Consider the following 20,910-nt stretch of genomic DNA (forward strand, 5'->3'; position numbering starts at 1 on the left):
ATTAGGACTTCTTTGGAAATTAGATAAGCCAGACAGAAGGTCTTCCTAACTACTGTAGTGACAAGATGGTCAAAATATAAGGACTTGGCAACAAGGATGCCTACATATGTTATGACAGTGCCTGTGGAGTAATGTGTCACTTATATGGCATGTGAAAATGTTTTATTTACCAAAATTAGCCACAACATATTTTTTCACACTTAATTTAAGACTGTTGTGCTTGTACCTATTGTTAACATGGTCTAACCCACCCTGGAGCTATTGTGAGTCAGTGGAAGATTGAATAACAACTCCAGTCTACAGTCTTCTTCAAACCTGGATAGCCCTAGGGCAGGAGTGTTGGCCTAAAGGTCTGAGAAATAAATGCCAAATGGGAGACTGCCCAACACTGGTGAATGTTTTGCTTTCTGAAGTGGCATATAGAGGTGCACATAACTGGGTCATAGTAAAGCAGATGCACTATAGTAAAAGTGATGAATGCAATCTTAGCACCAGCCTGCACTTACCCATGCATAGGCTGGTCACATTGTCCATCAAACATAGGTAACTCAAGTAATAATACACAAAGGGTAGAACACAGTTACAATAATTTACATGTGTGGAGGAGGGAACACATACTTTGATGTCTTTTACAGTGAAATGTGTGAGTAATGATGACTCTGACAGTGTGGGTGGTGCTTTGAGAGTGTGTGTGTGTGTGTGTGTGTGTGTGTGTGTGTGTGTGTGTGTGTGTGTGTGTGTGTGTGTGTGTGTGTGTGTGTGTGTGTGTGTGTGTGTGTGTGTGTGTGTGTGTGTGTGTGTGTGTGTAATTTACTGTGGGATGGACAGGTCCAGGACATACATGGTAGCAGGATGAACATATCTTGCTCGCACACACCCAAGATGGCTGCTTCTGCCAGGAGTTGCAATGGTTGTACTATACCTCTGCATAGATGTTGACATGCTGTGTGACAATGAATAGTGTCCATTAACAGATGTGCTACTGCCACAACTGCCACAATCCCAGTAACATCCTCTCCTAGCCATACTCACCTCCACAACAGATGCAGCCATGGAAGTGCTAGTGCTGCATGACTGATTTCTGCCATTCACAGCTATGCTGGCCACCATCTGTGGAAGTAGAGTAGCCATGGAAGTGTTAATGCTGCATGACTGATTTCTGCCATCCATGGCCATGCTGGCCACCATCTGTGGAAGTAGAGTAGGAACAGATTCATGGATGGTGGTGCCTGATCCATCTACAGCCATGCTGGCCACCATCTATGGAAGTAGAGTAGGAACAGATTCATGGATGGTGGTACCTGATCCATCCACAGCCATGCTGGCCACCCTCTGTGGTAGTAGATTAGGAACATATTCATGGATGGTGGTGCCTGATCCATCCACGGCCATGCTGGCCACCATCTGTGGAAGTAGAGTAGGAACAGATTCATGGATGGTGGTGCATGATCCATCCACGGCCATGCTGGCCACCATCTGTGGAAATAGAGTAGGAACAGATTCATGGATGGTGCCTGATGCATGGCAGGGGAGAATAAGTAAAGAAGGCAAAAAGTATATGATTTTGTGTGTCAAAACAATCACAGATATGAGACATATACTCCCAGAGGTCACCTTACACACCCTGCATCAGCCTTAGGTACTCCAACATGGCTGCTGCAGTACTAGTCTTTGCCTCCATGATGGTCCTGGTCATATACAGGGGTTTAGGCAATGACACAGCAACTTTAGGGAGGTAGTCCAGTAGGGGATGTCATACTTTCAGGACTGCTAGTGTCACTTGTAACCCCCCCTCCCTGGGCGGTGTTCATTTCCTGGGTGTCTGCAGGTGTAGAGGCTATGACCATGGTCTGTTAAAAGATCCAGTGTTGAACACACAAACTATACTCTTTGTCCACGCCAGCTAAATCCATCATCATCAGAGATTGCAGTTCAACAGCAGTGGTTCCAGATAATCACCTGTGAACACAACAAAGCACCATACCATATGCATGTATGACATAACATGAGAAGTATACATTAATGTAAGAAATGAGGAATAACAACTTTTGAAAACCAAACACTTAAATACTGCACCTTGTGCAGACAGTCATGCAACTACAATCCTCGATGCTCCTATATAACCCACATCAGACAACTTTAATAAGTTTGCCAGTGAGTAATGCAGCCAGAAAAAATATGGGTACTGTTACAGAGGATGACAATTACATACCTGGCATATTTGGTGCATGAGGAAGCTCTGTGCCAGTGCTCTGTATCACTGTCGATGGCCAACCACTCACTGATTTGCCTTCTCATGCTTAGTGAACAGCACTTTTTTCACAGGTTACAAAATGTCAGTGTTCCTGCAGCAGACCATTTCATAATTATAGTCCTGGCCATTGGCAGCATTAATGCCCACTACAAGATCATCAGAGAACTTTGTTTTGAGGGTAGATTTCTCAGCAGTCACATTGTTTGTTTTTGTTTGCTAAACATCTTAGCTATTGCTCTGTGGGCATGAAAGACAGTGCCGTTAGCATAATGGTTATAAGAGCCCAGAGAAGTCCTTATGGCACTGCTGTTACTCTTGTTCTGCTGGTGTGTCTGACAGTTTATCTAATGTCCAGCACATAATATTATTACATAATGTCTCCCACAATGCAACAGCCTTAATGTTCCCACTCCCCAAGGTGTCATGACTGTTTCCTTTCATTTTTTTAGAAAACCTTTTGCACATGTATATGTATAGAAAGAGAGATTTACAAGCTGCACTTTTTCAGCATAGTTCTCACACACCTTTTTTTCCACTATTCTTTGTATTCTATATATTTATTTTGTTTAGCCAATCCTACACTAATGGAAATAGAGGTGACATCTTTGTGACCAATCAGCAACTGGCCGATATTATTGGTGAGCTCACTGACTGGCATTTAGATGCTGACATCTGGATAACCTCTTCCTGAGACTCATTGAGTCATGTCCCTGTCCCACACTGGCTCTTCCATCTGAGTCAAGACCCAGTGGTGAGGGAGCCCATGGTGGCAATTAAGCTCCACCTGGGCCACAGCTGGAAGGGACAGCAGCTGCACAACACTCCATCCTATTCTCCCCACTTGTGTTCCTCTCCTTTTCTGTTCTATGCCCAACCCTATTTGTTGCCCAGTCCTCTTCATCACTGCTGTCTTCCTTCTGTTATATGCCCCCCTTCCTCATTGTGACAGCACATCCCCTGTCAGTCTTGTCTGTCTTTTATGTTTGTTTGTGTACTCCTGCTGCCTTCCCTGACCCACTTACCTTCCTCTTATTCTCTCCCTCCACTTACCTTGTTAGTCTACCACTCACTTGGAAACCGTTTGGAGACTGTTAGCTTGTTATGCCAGTTCTGCTCCAGCCATATTAAATGGACCTTATTTTGGTTATTTTAATTTAATAAGTTAATATGACCAGCATTTAAATTCTGTTTCTCGTGTGCATTCTGTAGAATAATTTTTTTGCTCTACTACTAACTCTATATGTAACAGTTAAGGAGTATGAGGGGGGATAGTATAATGGTTAAGGTGTTTACCTTACAAACACAAGGTGCAGAGTTTAATTCTTATATGGGGTAACTGGCTAGGCTTAAAATGGCTCCTAAGGGCAGCTAGCCTAGTACTACTCTATGAACCTATATAGTTTATATACATTTCTCTGTTGTATCTGCTTTATTTTCCGGAAAAAAAACAAACAAAAAAAACTTGTTTTCCCACCTTTCTAGGTTAGTATAGTCCAGTTTTCAGGTTAGTGCTGAATTCAGGGCTGTGTTACAATTTTCTGTGTTTGCCCATACCTTACTTGGATAGAAGGAAATTTCTCTGTTCACTGTGAGAGAGGGAGCTTTGAGCAGCCTATCTGTCCCTGGAGGAGTGGTTTCAGCCCATAAATTAGTAGTTTATTGACCATTTTGGGCTAATTTCTATCTCTTTCATTTCCCTGCTATAAAACCCGCATTTGCAATGTGTTTGTGCTAATATACAGCTCAGCAAGCTCCTGCCTTCGTGCCTGCAGAGTTCTACAGCAGCAGAGAGGCAAAACAGAGACTTTGGAGTGATTAAGTATCATGTTTCTGCATTTTCTTGCTGCCTTTAGCTAATTTGCCTAAAACACCGATTTTCTAGAGTTTCTGTGATTTAAAAAGCTTGTTTCAGCTACATATTGTACTTATTTTACTGCCTGCACTTTAACAAAGTAATTTTTTGTGTTTAAATTACCTGTTTAACTGTTGTAGGATACACACTCAAGTGTGATAGCCATTTCTGTGCATTTAAAGTGTTTTCTTGATTGTATCTGCTTTATTTTCTAAAAAAAAACCCCAAAAAACAAAAATATACTACTTTTCCCACCTTTCTAAGCTAGTATAGTCCAGTTTTCAGGTTAGTGCTGAATTCAGGACTGTGTTACAAGTTTCTGTGTTTGCCCATACCTTACTTGGATAGAAGGAAGTTTCTCTGTACACAGTGAGAGAGGGAGCTTTGAGCAGCCTATCTGTCCCTGGAGGAGTGGTTTCAGCCCAGAAATTAGTAGTTTATTGGCCATTTTGGGCTAATTTCTATCTCTTTCATTTCCCTGCTATAAAACCTACATTTGCAAGGTTTTTGTGCTAGTATACAGCTCAGCAAGCTCCTGCCTGGTGCTCTGTAGAGTTCTACAGCAGCAGAGAGGCAATACAGAGACTTTGGAGTGATTAAGTATCATTTTTCTGCATTTTCTTGCTGCCTTTAGCTAATTTTGCCTAAAACACAGATTGTCTAGAGTTTCTGTGATTTAAAAAGCTTGTTTCAGCTACATATTGTACTTATTTTACTGCCTGCACTTTAACAAAGTCATTTTTGTTTTTAAATTACCTGTTTAACTGTTGTATGCTACACACTCAAGTGTGATAGCCATTTCTGTGAATTTAAAGTGTTTTCTTGATTGTATCTGCTTTATTTTCTAAAAAAATATATATATATATATATACTACTTTTCCTGCCTTTCTAAGCTAGTATAGTCCAATTTTCAGGTTAGTGCTGAATTCAGGGCTGTGCTACAAGCTTCTGTTTTGCCCATACCTTACTTGGATAGAAAAAAGTTTCTCTGTTCACTGTGAGAGAGGGAGCTTTGAGCAGCCTATCTGTCCCTGGAGGAGTGGTTTCAGCCCAGAAATTAGTAGTTTATTGGCCATTTTGGGCTAATTTCTATCTCTTTCATTTCCCTGCTGTAAAACCCACATTTTTAAGGTGTTTGTGCTAGTATACAGCTCAGCAAGCTCCTGCCTGGTGCCCTGCAGAGTTCTACAGCAGCAGAGAGGCAAAACAGAGACTTTGGAGTGATTAAGTATCATTTTTCTGCATTTTCTTGCTGCCTTTAGCTAATTTTGCCTAAAACACAGATTTTCTAGAGTTTCTGTGATTTAAAATGCTTGTTTCAGCTACGTATTGTACTTATTTTACTGCCTGCACTTTAACAAAGTCATTTTTGTGTTTAAATTACCTGTTTAACTGTTGTAGGCTACACACTCAAGTGTGATAGCCATTTCTGTGCATTTAAAGTGTTTTCTTGATTGTATCTGCTTTAATTTCTAAAAAAAAAAACAAAAAACAAAAAATATACTACTTTTCCCGCCTTTCTCAGCTAGTATAGTCCAGTTTTCAGGTTAGTGCTGAATTCAGGGCTGTGTTACAAGCTTCTGTGTTTGCCCATACCTTACTTGGAAAGAAGAAAGTTTCTCTGTTGGAGTCAGCTTTGAGCAGCCTATCTGTCCCTGGAGGAGTGGTTTCAGCCCAGAAATTAGTAGTTTATTGGCCATTTTGGGCTAATTTCTATCTCTTTCATTTCCCTGCTATAAAACCTGCATTTGCAAGGTTTTTGTGCTAGTATACAGCTCAGCAAGCTCCTGCCTAGTGCCCTGCAGAGTTCTACAGCAGCAGAGAGGCAAAAGAGAGACTTTGGAGTGATTAAGTATCACGTTTCTGCATTTCTTGCTGCCTTTAGTTAATTTCTCCTAAAATACTAATTTTCTAGAGTTTCTGTGATTTAAAAAGCTTGTTTCAGGTACATATTGTACTTATTTTACTGCCTGCACTTTAACAAAGTCATTTTTATGTTTAAATTACCTGTTTAACTGTTGTAGGCTACACACTCAAGTGTGATAGCCATTTCTATACATTTAAAGTGTTTTCTTGATTGTATCTGCTTTATTTTCTAAAAAAAAAAACAAAAAAACAGAAAATATACTACTTTTCCCACCTTTTTAAGCTAGTATAGTCCAATTTTCAGGTTAGTGCTGAATTCAGGGCTGTGCTACAAGTTTCTGTGTTTGCCCATACCTTACTTGGATAGAAGAAAGTTTCTCTGTTCACTGTGAGAGAGGGAGCTTTGAGCAGCCTATCTGTCCCTGGAGGAGTGGTTTCAGCCCATAAATTAGTAGTTTATTGGCCATTTTGGGCTAATTTCTATCTCTTTCATTTCCCTGCTATAAAACCCGCATTTGAGCGGTTTTGCATGACGGGCAGCTCCAGTTAGCTAGGTTATAACTATTCCCGGCTCCACAAAGTCTACTCTTCAAATTTTCCCTTGGAACTAGACAAACTTTCAACTTAAGCACTCAAACCCTTCACTTCACATCCCGGCACTTGCTCAAAACTCATAGCAAGCACTAATAAACCTTAGCACTAGACCCCCCCTATACTGTAGAGAAGGACAAGGCTCTCTATACGACCTTACCTGCCAATCAGTAAAACAGTTCACTGTACCTATCCAGGCATGTCCAAATGGCAGTTTCAGGTGTACTCTCTGGTCCAACTGGTGAATCTGGGCATTTTGAGGCAATGTTACAATTGCCTCATGTACACAGACAACCCTCTCCTCCTTCCACCAAACGCTAATACATGCAACAGATGCAATTATACAGCCAAACTGGAGGCTAAGCTTTCTCAACCCAAGACTGGACCAGGCAGTCAAGTGAAGAAGGGAATTACTTGCATCACACCACCAGAGTCACATAGACCTATGAAACCAGCACCGGCAAAAAACACACATAAATACATGAAAACATACTCAGAGGCTCTAAATAAAAATCTGCAAAAGCAACAGAGACCTCCAAAGCAGACATCCAAGCAACCTCCACCCCCAACACAAACCATGAAACACATACTTCACAAAACCAGTGTGCCACACAATCACAGCCCTTAAGGCAAAATAACATACCCAACACACTAGTAATAAGTGACTCTATAGTCAGGCAAACTGACATCCCACTCACTAGGCTGAACAAGGAGAAGGTTACTGTTAGATGCCTGTCGGGTGCCAGGATCCGCCACGTAACACAAGCACTCAGGTCACTCCAGAACAAGTACAAATATGACTCTGTCATTGTCCATGTTTATGTGAATGACCTGAGCTGTACCTCCCTGGACTACATGAAAAGAGACATGGAGGAGCTCTCTGATCACATAGCCCAGGCTGGTATGACCCTGACACTGAGTAGCATCCTGCCCTCACCAAGAATGATACCACGGTATAGAGAAAAAATTATCAATTTCAATAATTGGCTAAGCTTCTGGTGTCATTCAAAGGGGATCCAGTGTCTGTCAGCCTGGGATGACATGCTCGACAAGCCACACTGCTTCACTAGCAATGGCTTGCACCTGTCACCCTTAGGCTTTCGAATACTGGCCAAGGCTCTTGCCACCCTTATAGTGCCTTTTTTAGGCAAGGCTCAAAAGACAAACCCACCTCCGTAAATAGCACAAGTAACAAAAAACTGAGGGTAATGCTACTCAATGCCAGAAGTCTAAACCTCAAAATGCACGCACTCGAGGCACTCCTCAGTATGAAGAAAATCGATATATGTGCAGTAACAGAAACCTGGTTTAAGGCTCCAGAGAGCACACCAGCACTACCAGGCTACAACTCATACAATACATTTCGGCCACAAAACCCAGACCGAAATACAAAAGTCGGGGGGGGGGTATTCATATTCATCAAGGATACCCACAACTCCAGGTTAGTGGCACAGCACGATGCTTCAGAGATCATCCACATGCAACTAACAATGGGCAAAACTGCTATTCAAATTATAGCTTGCTACAGATCACCCACCATGTCCCAGGACCCACACTCCGCATTCCTGGAAACACTGGGAAACATAAAGGTCCTACCAAACACCCTGATATTGGGTGATTTCAATTACCCAAACATTAACTGGGAGAACTACTCAAGTACAAACTCCCTTGCTCAACATTTCCTAGAATTTATAAACTCAAATGCCCTGGATCAACTGATCAACACCCCCATCAGAGGTGACAACATATTGGACCTGGTCATCACCAACATGGGCGACCAGTGTTCCACACCGAATGTCAACCCCTCGCTGGTTATATCTGACCATAAACTAATCACTCTGGAGATCCACATTCCGCCACCACCCCCGGTCAAAGAAACCACTGTGAAAAACTTTTCAAAAGCAAACTTCACGTTACTGAAGACCGAGGTGAGAAGTTTAAAAGCCCCTATGCTAAAGGATAACACTGTCCAAGCTGCAAAATCCTTTACTAATGCACTCTATGGGCACCTACAAGAATGCATAGATCATGCTATCCCAAACAAAACCAAGACTCACTCCTCCAAGAAAAGGAAATCAGTTTGCTGGACCCCTGCCATAAACAAGCTAAACAATAGAAGGAGGAAACTAGTACAGAAAAGAGTAAAATCCCAAGAAGGGAAGACATCCCTGATCAGTATCAGCAAGAAACTATGTTCCCTCATAAAATCATCCAAGCCTAGCTTTGAAAGAAAAATTGCCATGAACTCCAAAGATAACAACAAGGCAGTCTTTAGCTATGTCAAGAATCTAAGTGGCAATTCTCAGATCTGCTTAGAGTTAGTGCAGAATGGCACAAAATACACTGATATAGCTAACATCCTGGCAGACAGGTTCAGTGCAAACTTCACCCCCCTCTCACCCCTAAAAATGGCCCATAACTATACCAGAAGAATGTAGTGCCCCTGAAATCACAGACACTCAGGTTAAAACAGCCCTCTCCAAAGCCAAAAACACAGCATCAATGGGACTGGATGGTTATACAGGCTGCGTCCTACAGGAGCTCAAAGATGAACTAACCCCTCACCTAAACACACTGTTTAAACTCAGCCTCTCCACAGGCTACATGCCCACAGAGTGGTGCACAGCAACAGTTATTCCACTCCACAAAGGTGGAGCCAAAACGGCCACCAGGAACTATCACCCTATAAGCCTGACTAGCTTGGTCTGCAAAGCTATGGAGCGCATCATCATGGATCTCATTAGCAGAGACATCGGAAACCTCCAAACCCTGGACCCTACCCAGTTTGGCTTTGTTAAGGGCAGATCATGCCTCTTATACCTGGTGGACTTCTTTGACACAGTTACCAAGGCTATGGACGAGGGAACGGTTGTCCACACAGCCTACCTAGACCTCGCAAAGGCCTTCGATACCATTCCCCACTCAGGTATTATAGACAAGCTCACCAGCCTGAACATAGACCCCTACGTCATGAGATGGGTTGCTAACTGGCTCACGGACAGAATCCACATGGTAAGAGTTGCGGAAGCTAGGTCTGACTCTAAACTGGTTACAAGTGGCGTTCCCCAGGGCTCAGTTCTAGGACCCCTCCTGTTCAGCATATACTTTTCAGAGGTACAGGCAAGCACAGGAGGACTATGGCTGACCATGTTCGCAGATGACTGCAAACTAGGAGCTATAATTGACTCTCCGGCTGACACAGACATCCTCCAAAAGGGTCTCACTGAGACAGATATCTGATGTCAAAACCATGGCCTCAAGCTAAATACCAAACAGTGCATAGTCATCCTCTTTGGAAAAAACAAAGTACCCACAAACTATCACATAGGTGGTAGCCCCCTAAATACGGAAGACATAATAAGGGATCTGGGGACCCAAGTAGATAGTAACCTCTCCTTTGATAATCACATTGCCAAAGTGGCTAGAATATCCTTCTATGTGGCCCACCTAATCACAAAAGGGTTTGCATCCAGATTGAAAGAGGTCATTGGGCCCCTCTACACATCACTTATCAACCCCATCATAGAGTACAATGCCCCATTTGGGATTTACCTTACAAGACACCTGTAACAACTGGAAAGACCACAGAAGTACCTCACCAAGAGGATCACTGGCCTCATGCAGACGCCCTATGCAGCTCGACTGAAGAAACTCCAGCTGTACTCGGTTGCATACCACCTACTCAGAGGTGATCTCTGCCTAAGGCCATGTCCAACCCAGTATTGATGGACATGCTCCACCTAAAGAAAAACATATCCCCTCGAGCCACACACTCCAGGAATCTAAACCTCACCGCAACAATAAATAGCATGTGCTGGAGGGATAGATTCCTGTCCCAGAGACTTCCCATGCTCTGGAACAAGATTCCAGTCTACATTAGGCAGAGCTCCTCTCTAACCCTCTTCAAGAGAAACCTTGACGAGTGGATGGGAAGCAGAAAGTTTACCCCAGGGATCACTTCAATGGCTCTGCTGAACAGAGGCATAGGGAACTAATCTAAGGGAGTGGCGAAAGCCAACACATTCTGGCTAGGCTTATAAATGCCTTCGGGCAGATAGCCTAGTACCTACCTATGAACCTATGAACCTATGACATATTATGTGCTTTGTCTCTCTCTCTCTCTATATATATATATATTTATATATATATATATATATATATATATATATATATATATATAGCTTTCTCACTTCCATCCTGGTCATTCATCAGGATTTCGCCTTATGTTCTACTCTCTGCTACCTTCCTGTTTTCCATCACTTTCCTATATTTCCTTTTCAACCTTTTAATTTGGTCAAAAAAAGAAAGATGAACACACTTGCATAATGTCCACTTAAGGCTTCCACATGACTTCCTTTTTGCCACTACTTTATATTCATGATCACACAAAGCTTCTTGGAGGCATGTACACAAATAACATTCACTGTTTTTTCCTCATATTTCCTTGTAGCCAAATCTCAGTAGTGCAGTTTCTTACAACACGTTATTCTACAGCCGTGAGAAGGCTATTTAATAAATTGTCTCTTAGAGATTTCCCCGATGTTCATTGTTAATTTGTTCTGAGAATCATTGTGCAAACAAAATAGACAACTGCAGGTTGGCTGCACCCGTGTCTGACGTGCTTCTGAATCCAATCCACTGGTACTTCACATTAGAAGGGTAACTCTTTAAGGTGCTAATTTACTTTATCCTGTAGTGTTGGGTTTGATTCCCTCAATTTCCACTTGTAAATTGTTTAACTGTGACCAACTCATTTAGCCAGATTGCTCCTGGGTCATCTCTGAAAAGAAGCAATTGTGGTGAGTGTGCTTACTGAGTTAATAAATAAAAAGGTTTTATAGAACATAAATATATAATGTATAAATTAGACATGAGCTGATGTCATGGCATTTGCTGTCATGTCCCACTGAATTGTAATAGTAGATGTGTAGCATACAGCTGAACACCTGCACTGTGTGCAGAAATGCCATGCATGGCCTTTTGCAAGTCCCATTTTTGGGAAAGGGGTTTCTGGACTGTAAATTGCAAATCTCTGAAATGGTAAACTATTCATGAGTCTTTTACATCCTGAAAAGGAAAAACACAAGACATTTGAAAGTCACATTTATTTGCATACTGTGTAATTCTAAACAAATTTTTGCTGGTATGACATCCCTCACTCCCTTTTACAAAATCAGCTCTCTGTTACTCTTCTGTCATATGAAATGAACCTATCTATACTTCTGAGTAAGTCTGCCATAAACCGAGAACTTAGAACTGAGAACACTGTCATATTTGCATCCTGACTAGGAAATTAGGGTGCAAAGTATAGTAAACAATGCTTTCATTGCAAGTTCTATTTTTTTACATTATGATTCTTTGCATGTCTAGGTATCTAAAGCAATGGAACATGGTTTTGGTTCCTACTGGCCCAGAGACTGTGCTCTAATGGTTCTCTGAATGTTATAGCATAGTGACCCCAGTTTACAGTGACACTTCAAAATCCACATAGCTAACCTTTGGTAGCCTATTTGATGAGTCATTTAGGACACTTTCTATCGGGTCCAAGTCTATAGTGTAAGTAAACGCTGCAGCTGTGATTTGAATTTACCTTAATCCCTAATTTTTTTGAACTACTACAGCTTAGTACCCCTAAATTTGTACCTTTTGTTTCCTTGCTTGCTTTTTTTTCTCCTCTTGTTTGTAGATTCCTAGTACCAACTACTTTGTCTTTTTTAATACCACAGGACCAGTATGATAGCTCCTAAACAGGCATCCAATCAGCCCATTTGTTTAATGGGGAGGTGGGCTTCCATGGCTTAGGTGGCAGCCAATGGCCCATTCATTCCTGCCCAGGTAGACCAACCATCCCATTCCCCCAGTGAGTTGAGTAGTAGGGAGCAGACTAACTTCCAGGTCCTGTGCAGCTACCTTCCTTCTCTTGTGCAGCATCCTGTCCATTACAGTGGTTCTTTGAACGGTGGTACTGCTGCCTTGCCATCGGCTACATCTGAGTGCACAGTAGCAGAGCATTCTCACAGGCTCATGCTCCATGGGTGCAATACCTAGTGTACCTGCTAGGTATCACTCACACACCCACATGGTGTGCCAGGGCTGCCTCCATTGCCCCAGGATGGGTGAGCTGAAAGCACAGACTCATTCCCATCCTCCATGACTGGATCTGCTAGCCATCTGATCCACTAACTGATCTCGGGTCAGCTGAGTCCTAGTCAGGACTTACTACTCTGCCTTTGGTCTCACCCAAATTGCTCCTATAGTGAAAAGAAAATTGCCTCTTTTTTTAACCAGTGCCAGAGCTAAACACTTGAATTCTTACTGCAGTTTTATGTTCGGCAATACCCATTAGCAGTGCAGCTTTATGTTTCATCTCCACCTGTGCTGCAGACATGTAGTTTATTTTTTTATTGTATTTGTTAATAAGGTAAGCCCATTGGACCCAAGTGTCTGTTTTTGGGAAAGAGCTGTGAGCAATGCCTTGAAAAGGACTTGCTCAGAGTTGTAAAGCAGGCAAAGTGAGGCTGACGAAATTGACTTTTACCAGCTACTAAAATGTTTTTCCTCTTCTTGTACTATATTTTGTGTCCCAGACCCATGGACAGATGTGGTAATACCTCATTATTATAAAGAATTGTTATAGTATATTCTTATAAGACATACACTTTCAGAATGGGTGAGTGTGCTGGAGGCACAATTTCATATAATACAACCATATGAGCAAGCCACTCTAGTGGAATCACAACATCACTAGACTGTATAACAGAAGGAAGAAAGTCATGGCAAAAATTAGGAAGTGCAGCACCCAGCAGGATACAAGCACTCTTATCAAACTAAACAAACAACTCAGAGGACAAATAAAGTCTACCAAAGCCAAATTTGAGGTAAATGTGGCTTCTCCAAAGCATTCTTTAGCTATGTCCGCAGCTTCAAAGAAAATACACAATTGTCTGCAGAGCTCATTGTTAGTGGAGCCACCTATACTGAGACAGAAGATATAGAAAATCTCCTGGCTGTCAAATTTAGCTCCAACTTTACCCATCTCTCTCTCTCCCCTCAACCTTCCCTTGGGAAACAGTATCAAAAATAACTCTCCTGCTATCACTAGGAAACAGGTCCTTATTGCTCTATCTAAGGGCAAGAACACTGCATCAATAGCCCCAGACAGTATCCTAGGATGCCTTCTAAATGGCATGAAACATGACCTTTCAGGCCCTCTGGAATTGTTATTTAATTGTAGCCTCCAAACAGGCTTCATGAATGGATAACAGCAACAGTCATCCCTCTGCACAAAGGTGGGCCATTTAAAGACCCTGGAAACTAGAGACCCATAAATCTCACTTGTCACATATGCAAACCCATGGAAAGAATTATCATGGAAATGATGAATAATGACATAGGAAACATTCAGACACTGGACCCAATCGAATTTGGTTTCGTCAAAGACAAGTCATGCCTACTCAACCTGGTGGACATCTTTGAGAAGGTCACCAAAGTAATATATGAGGGCAAAATGGTTCACACTGCCTACCTTGACCTGGCCAAGATATTTGACACAATACCTTACTCAGGCTTTGTTGACAAACTCAGGTGGTTAGGTATGAACCCTTATGTCACCAGATGGATAGCCAGCTGGTTCACAGACAGGACCCAGGAAGTTAGAACTGGGGAGTCCACCTCTACAAAGAGGCCACTTACAAGTGAATTCGCTCAGAGATTGGTCTTGGGACAGCTCATTTTTGGTATTTACTTCACTGAAGTCAAGACCAATGTCAATGGCCTGTGGCTGACTAAATTTGCAGATGATTGCAAATTAGGAGCCATCATTGAATCCTACACTGACATAAATGTTCTCCAGGAAGTGGTGACACTGATAAATAACTGGTGCCAGAGCCATGGACTAAACCTAAATGCCAAGAAATGCATAATAGCACCCTCTGAGAAGTCACCCACCCCTGGTAACTATCATACTGACAACACACCCCTAAGAGTTGACCCAGTAGTCAGGGACTTAGGGACACACATAGATAGTAATCTAGACTTTGACCATCATGTGTCTACGGTAGTGAGGAAATCATTCTATGTTGTATAACTTATAGACAAAGGTATGGCATCTAGGTCCAAGAAAGTCATTGTTCCACTGTATTCAGCATGCATCAGACCTGTCTTTGAGCATGATGCCCCCTTTGGTATCAACCTAGCCAGGCACATTGAACAATTGGAACATCCACAGCGGTTCCTCACTAAAAGAATACAGGGCATAAGTAACACGTCCTGTGCATAGTGCCTCAAGGCCATTGTTGTTCTCTTATTTTGGACACAATAGAATTGTCTCCGTGTGTTCTGTTCAAGCAGCTTTATTCTATACAAACACATCACTATAAAGGTTTATTGACTTTAACTTAAGTAACTTATATACAAACTAACAAATGTGATCATGCATGCTCTCAGTGTGGCTGCTCTTACAAAATGGCACTAGGGAGTGCACGTCTGGAATTTATATGTGCATGTACAGCATTGACATGCTTCTTAAAGATACAGCACACTTCACTTACAATCTGATCTACATCCTCCCTCTTTGAGAATTAGATCTTATGACATTATAAGTCAATTTGGCATGCAAAGATCACAGGTAATTCTTGGTCATGCTTTATGTACAATACTAAGTACACACATATATACAATCAAGTCCACGTTGCTGTGTATTTCACTCTTGGCTTTGACACTCGCCCATATCGTGTGGCAAAACTGGGAATTAAATATAACAACTAGAACTGTCTTTGTAAAATGTTTGACCTGTGGAATGTCTGGAACATTTTCTGGAATGGAATCAGAATTTTGAACACATTCTGATATGCAAACAGTGTGTGATTCATTCTTAGATTTGAAATTTGCATCACAGAAACAATGTTGTGATGGTGAGGATGGTTCTGATTCAGGAAGAAGATGTTTGTGGCTCCTCCTATATTCTACACCTTCTGAATCTACCAAGGTCTTGGCTTGGCACAGATGCCTGTAATCTGTCCAATTCAATCTAATCCTTTCATTGTCTGCATTTGTACCATTTCTCCTTCCCTCAACGGACGAAGTAATGTGCTCAATATGTCATAACTAGATTTCTGAATATCAGACTTCTTAATCAGTTGAGCTTTGATGGGTTTACTGTTCTTAGGTTTAGGCTTCAATAAACTGGAGCTAATGAGTAGACTAGTTGTAGTTTGTCTGGAGAGCAGTCTTTGAGCAGGTGAGTCAAGAATATTGTCACAAGGTATGTTTCTGAGTTTAAGCAAACTTAAGAACCTATCAGTATTATCACGTTTTGACCTTTCAAGTAACTGCTTTGCACTCTGTACTGCATGATCAGCTTGACCAATTGACTGAGGATATTCAGGGCTGCTAGTGACATGTACAAAGTCCCAGTCTTTTGCAAATTTTCAAAACAACTGGCTAGTAAATTGAGTATCGTCAGAAAGAAGTTTGTGTGGACTACCTTGAACTGAGAAATGACGTTTCAGCTTAGTAATAACAGCAGTAGATGTTAGGTTAGGTAGTAACTCATTCTCAAACCAATTCGAATAAGAGTCTACCAAAACTAAGTAGTGTTGATTGTTATTAGCTGCAGCTGTTGACCAAAGTAGTTCAGGAACTGGACTTAGCTGAAGTGGTTCCCTTTGCAAATGCAGTCGAGTACTATTGCATACTGAACAAGATGAAAGTACTTTATCAATGTCTTTTGGTAATGAAAGACAAAATACAAATTCTCTCACTCTTCTCTTAGTGGATGCAAAACCTGGGTGACCACGATGCAAAATCTGGATATATTCTTGTTGTAAGGAAGCAGGAACAACAATTTTAGGACCTTTGAAAATAGTGTCATCTTACATCAACAATTCATCTATGTAGGGAAAGTAGGTTTGCATTTCACCTGGTACACTAGATTGCTTTGACGGCCATCCAGCATTAATGTAGTGTGTGAGCTTCTGCAAAATTGGATCAATCTGACTGTGTTCTCTAATGCCATCAAATCTAGTGGTAGAAAAATTACGCACTGCCATCATATCAAAGTCAAAATTCCCTGCATCAAGCTATTCTGTCATATTTCTGAGTGATCTGAATAAGGTATTAGCCAAATAAAGCAATCTGCCTTTCATGTAGACCATTTTGAAATTGTACTTTTGCAATTTGAGCATCATTCTTTGTAATCTCGCTGGACCTGAATGCATAGGCTTCTTTAGAATAGTAACTAGAGGTTGGTGGTCAGTCTCAATCTGAATAGCTTGACCATAAATATAATCATGAAACTTACAACATGCAAATACTATTGCCAAAAGCTCCTTCTCAATCTGGGCATACTGCATCTCAGTTTGGGTTAGTGCTCTAGATGCATAGGCCACTGGTCTGCCCTCTTGAAGTATAACTGCACCAAGACCAAATTTAGAAGCATCACAGGAAAGAGTAACTGGTTTGTTTACATCATAGTATCATAATGTAGGTGGGGTGGCAATTTTCTGCTTAAAGTCTTCAAATATCTTCCGGTGCTGTCCCAACCATGACCATACAACATTTTTGCATGTTAGCTCTCTTAAAGGCGCTGTCATCTCATTAAAGTCTGTTATAAATTTGTCTAAATAGTTGACCATGCCTAGAAAACATTGCAGAGCTTGTACATTATCAGGTGCAGACATCTCAAGAATACCTGCTTACTTGGTTGGATCTGGTCTCAAACCTGAACTCGTGAACAAATGTCCTACATATGTAACTTCTGGAAGTCTGAATTTGCACTTCGGAGGATTGAGCTTCAAGTTTACTTCACATGCTCTTTCTAGAACTTTTTTGAGGTTTCTATCATGCTCTGCTTCACCATTGCCTCCAAGCAATAAATCATCTACTATTATGGCACAAAGATAACCTGAAAAAATTTGCTGCCAAACGGAGTACCAAAAGTAGTTAGAAATGAAGACTTGTGATCATGCATCACTTGCCAAAATGAACTCTTTGTATCCAAGATGGAGAAAACAGTGGCATTCTGTATTAAAGCTGCGACCTCTTCGACTGTGTGCATCAGATGATATGGTCTTTTTAATGGTTTGTTCAGATCTCTTGGGTCAATACATACTCTGATTTCATCTGAGCCTTTTTGTGAGCTGCTACTATAGACGATACCCATTCAGTTGGCTCTCTGACTGGACAAATCACACCTTGCTGCACCATTTTATCTAACTGAGTTTTAACTTTATCTTGCTTAGCTATCAGAACTCTTCTTGCTGGTCTGACTACAGGATTGACCTCTGGATCTAACTTCATGGAATACACAACTGGAAGTTTGCCTAACTTGTCATCGAAAACATCAACATACTCTGAGAAAATGGCTTCAGAAAAATTAGGACTCAGAAATGCACTTACATGATGAACTTCTTTAGCAAAAGAAAGCAGATTAATTCTTAAACTATCTTTGAGATCCAATAAAGATTGCACTGGTCTTTGGACTACATAGAACAACAAGTTGTAACAGTTCTCAGCCAAATAACATGAAAGCATCACTGAACCTTCAGTTTGAATTTCTTCACCTCCATAAACAACAAGTCTTGCACTACTGGCTAGATTGAGTTGTCCATTAGCTCTCACTTTAGCAAATATGTCTGCTGATATAACATTATACTTTGAACCAGTGTCTACTTTGAGCTCTGTGGATTTTCCATTGAGCTGAACAGTACAAAACACCTTGCTTCTTGTTAATAAATTCACTGCATCAATTCTTTCATCAAGCACTGATACACCATCTGCATAGAAAGGTGTCTGCTTTGGCTCTTCTTGATCAACGTCCTTATTTGTGTGATCTTTCTTTACAACTGTGTGAGATTGCTTGATTTACAAACCTTTTGAAAGTGGTTCCATTTTTTACACTTGTGGCATTGCTGACCATATGCTAAACCAGGGGTGTCCAACCTTTTCAGTTGCAAGGCCCGCATTGAGTCAATGGAAATGGTCTGGGGGCAAACGGCAAGTGAGGACCAAAAAAAAAAAAAAAGGTCTCACATTAACTGAAGAGCAAAAAAAAAAAAAAAAAAAAAAAAAAAAAGTCTCACATCAACTGAAGAGCAAAGAAAACCACAGGTTTATGCGGACTAATGTGGCTGTATTTTAGGTTAATTTGAATAATAAATAAATTAATAAATATAAATAAATTAATAAATGCATAATATTTGCCCTAAAATTCAATATCTCATTCTTAAACAGAGAAGTGATAAAGGACAACTGTGTACTGCACAGAACTGAAAATGCAAACTTCACAACCATACTGAGTATTCAAACGCAATGTCTAAAGGTGTTCTGATCAACAAATCCACATTTGTATATTTTTACACTTTTAAACAAGACCAATGGTAGCAATTTGAGAAAGTGTGTAGATAAAAAAGGCATTATTTTTACCCACCTCTCCTATCTGGAGACACAAAAAAAGAAACCAGTAACAACTTCAACAATTGTATTAAAAGCACCCCAGTTATCCCAACATTAAAGATTACTTTGCTAACCAATTCTAGGTATATGGAATATTAGGAGTCCGCCAGTCATTCAGCACAGAATACTTTCTGTCAATACAAACACCACTGCATAACATAAGACTATTCTCTTATTCTTTACTAAACTGTATGAAGCTATATTGGGGGAAAAAAAACTTGAATAAACAAACCCAAAGTGAAAAGCTATGTACTTATCTCACTGGTGCTTACTTGTCCTGGCTGGCCATGAAATATTTATGTTGAAACTAGAAGCTGTCAGGAGACAGAACTGTAATCCTTAAATGTATATGGGTGGATCTATTATTCTAGTCTAGAGAAGCCTTTCAATATTACACAATAAAAACTCAGACAGAAAGAGCATTCAATTTAAACACTGTTCAGAGTTCAACCAAATTATAACTGCACATTAATACATGTAACACATAAAATATATGTTTTGGAGTACTTTTCAAATGCTTTGCATTCACCAAGTCCCTATTACCATAGTAATATAAATGGGAAAAATATAGAACAGAAGCTAGGAAAATTCGTTAACAAAGCACATTTGATGGGACATTATCTCCAGATCATAATAGCAATCCTTACCCAGGGTCTTCATTTTCTAGTCTAGAATAAGCAGTTGTTGAAAACACAATGAAAGGTAGACTACAGAGTACTGCAACTGCCATATATTTTTATTTATTTATCCTTTTTTGACCCAGTTAGTCCCACTAGACTAGTGGACTCTTTTCAGGGAAGACTCAAGGTGATATTTATACTATTATGCACTCAAGGCATGTCACACTCAGTACAACTTATACCAGGGCTGTCCAGCTTTTCCTACAGGGGGGCTACTTACTGCATTTTGCAAAGCTTGCGGGGGGCACATTAATATTACCAAAGGTTTTTCTCTTTTATATGCATGCCTCACTCCAAGAACTGTAGTATTTCATAATCAAGTTCCAAGAGAGTACAGAGGAGTGTATCAGTTTTATGAGCCTTGTGCAAGCAGTCACATTAACTAGTCATTCACAACACTTGAAGTTACACAATGATTTTAGTCAGAAATGTTTTATAAAGTGTTTTTGCTATAAATGTGCAAATCCAGTTGAAATTATTTTGCATTACCAAAAACTGTTCTCGACCTTATTAAAATTCACAAAAAGTAGCACCTTCAAAGGTAGCTCGAACATGCAGAAAGCAAACTATGAAGCACTAACTAACAGGTTTTATAAGGATTTGTCCTTTGACAAAGAAATCTGGACAAAGCCATGAATAAAAGTGGGACAAAGGCCCAAAAATAGGGATAATTTTTAAATATTGTTCTTACAAACTTGGAAAGTGGATAGAATAACAGGTTTTGCATTAGCACAAATTATCTGAATTATATGAGATTTGAAATTCAAATGTCTGTCATTATTTTCTAACTTCAGTCTTGATTTGCTGCTAATTTGCCAGAAAACTACTGTTTTATAAAAAACATAGCAAAATTATGAGGCCAGAATCTGGATATTCTGCAAAAATCTGTACAGTTGAGAGGTATGAGGATGCTAAGAATCATGTCTCTCTCCCCATGTGACTTGCCTGCAACATACAAATCAGTTAGATAGCATCAATACAAAGCAAGGAGAACAGAGGACCAAGAAACAAGTCATAAGCACATTAAAGTGTAGTTAATAAGCGAGTGAAAGCTAATTAAGATAGTGAAGATATACTGCTGAATGATTCCATTGTAGTACAAGGGAACTATTGAGTAATTCAATTACTTTATCCTCCAGTGAAGACCAACAAAAACAATTATTTCTTGTTCTCATAATTTGGTATATCACAATTTTAATCGGAATTGTATTTTT

This window comes from Protopterus annectens, chromosome 13.part0, assembly GCF_019279795.1.
Source record: "Protopterus annectens isolate FY-2018-M chromosome 13.part0, PAN1.0, whole genome shotgun sequence".
Lineage (NCBI taxonomy): Eukaryota > Metazoa > Chordata > Ceratodontiformes > Protopteridae > Protopterus > Protopterus annectens.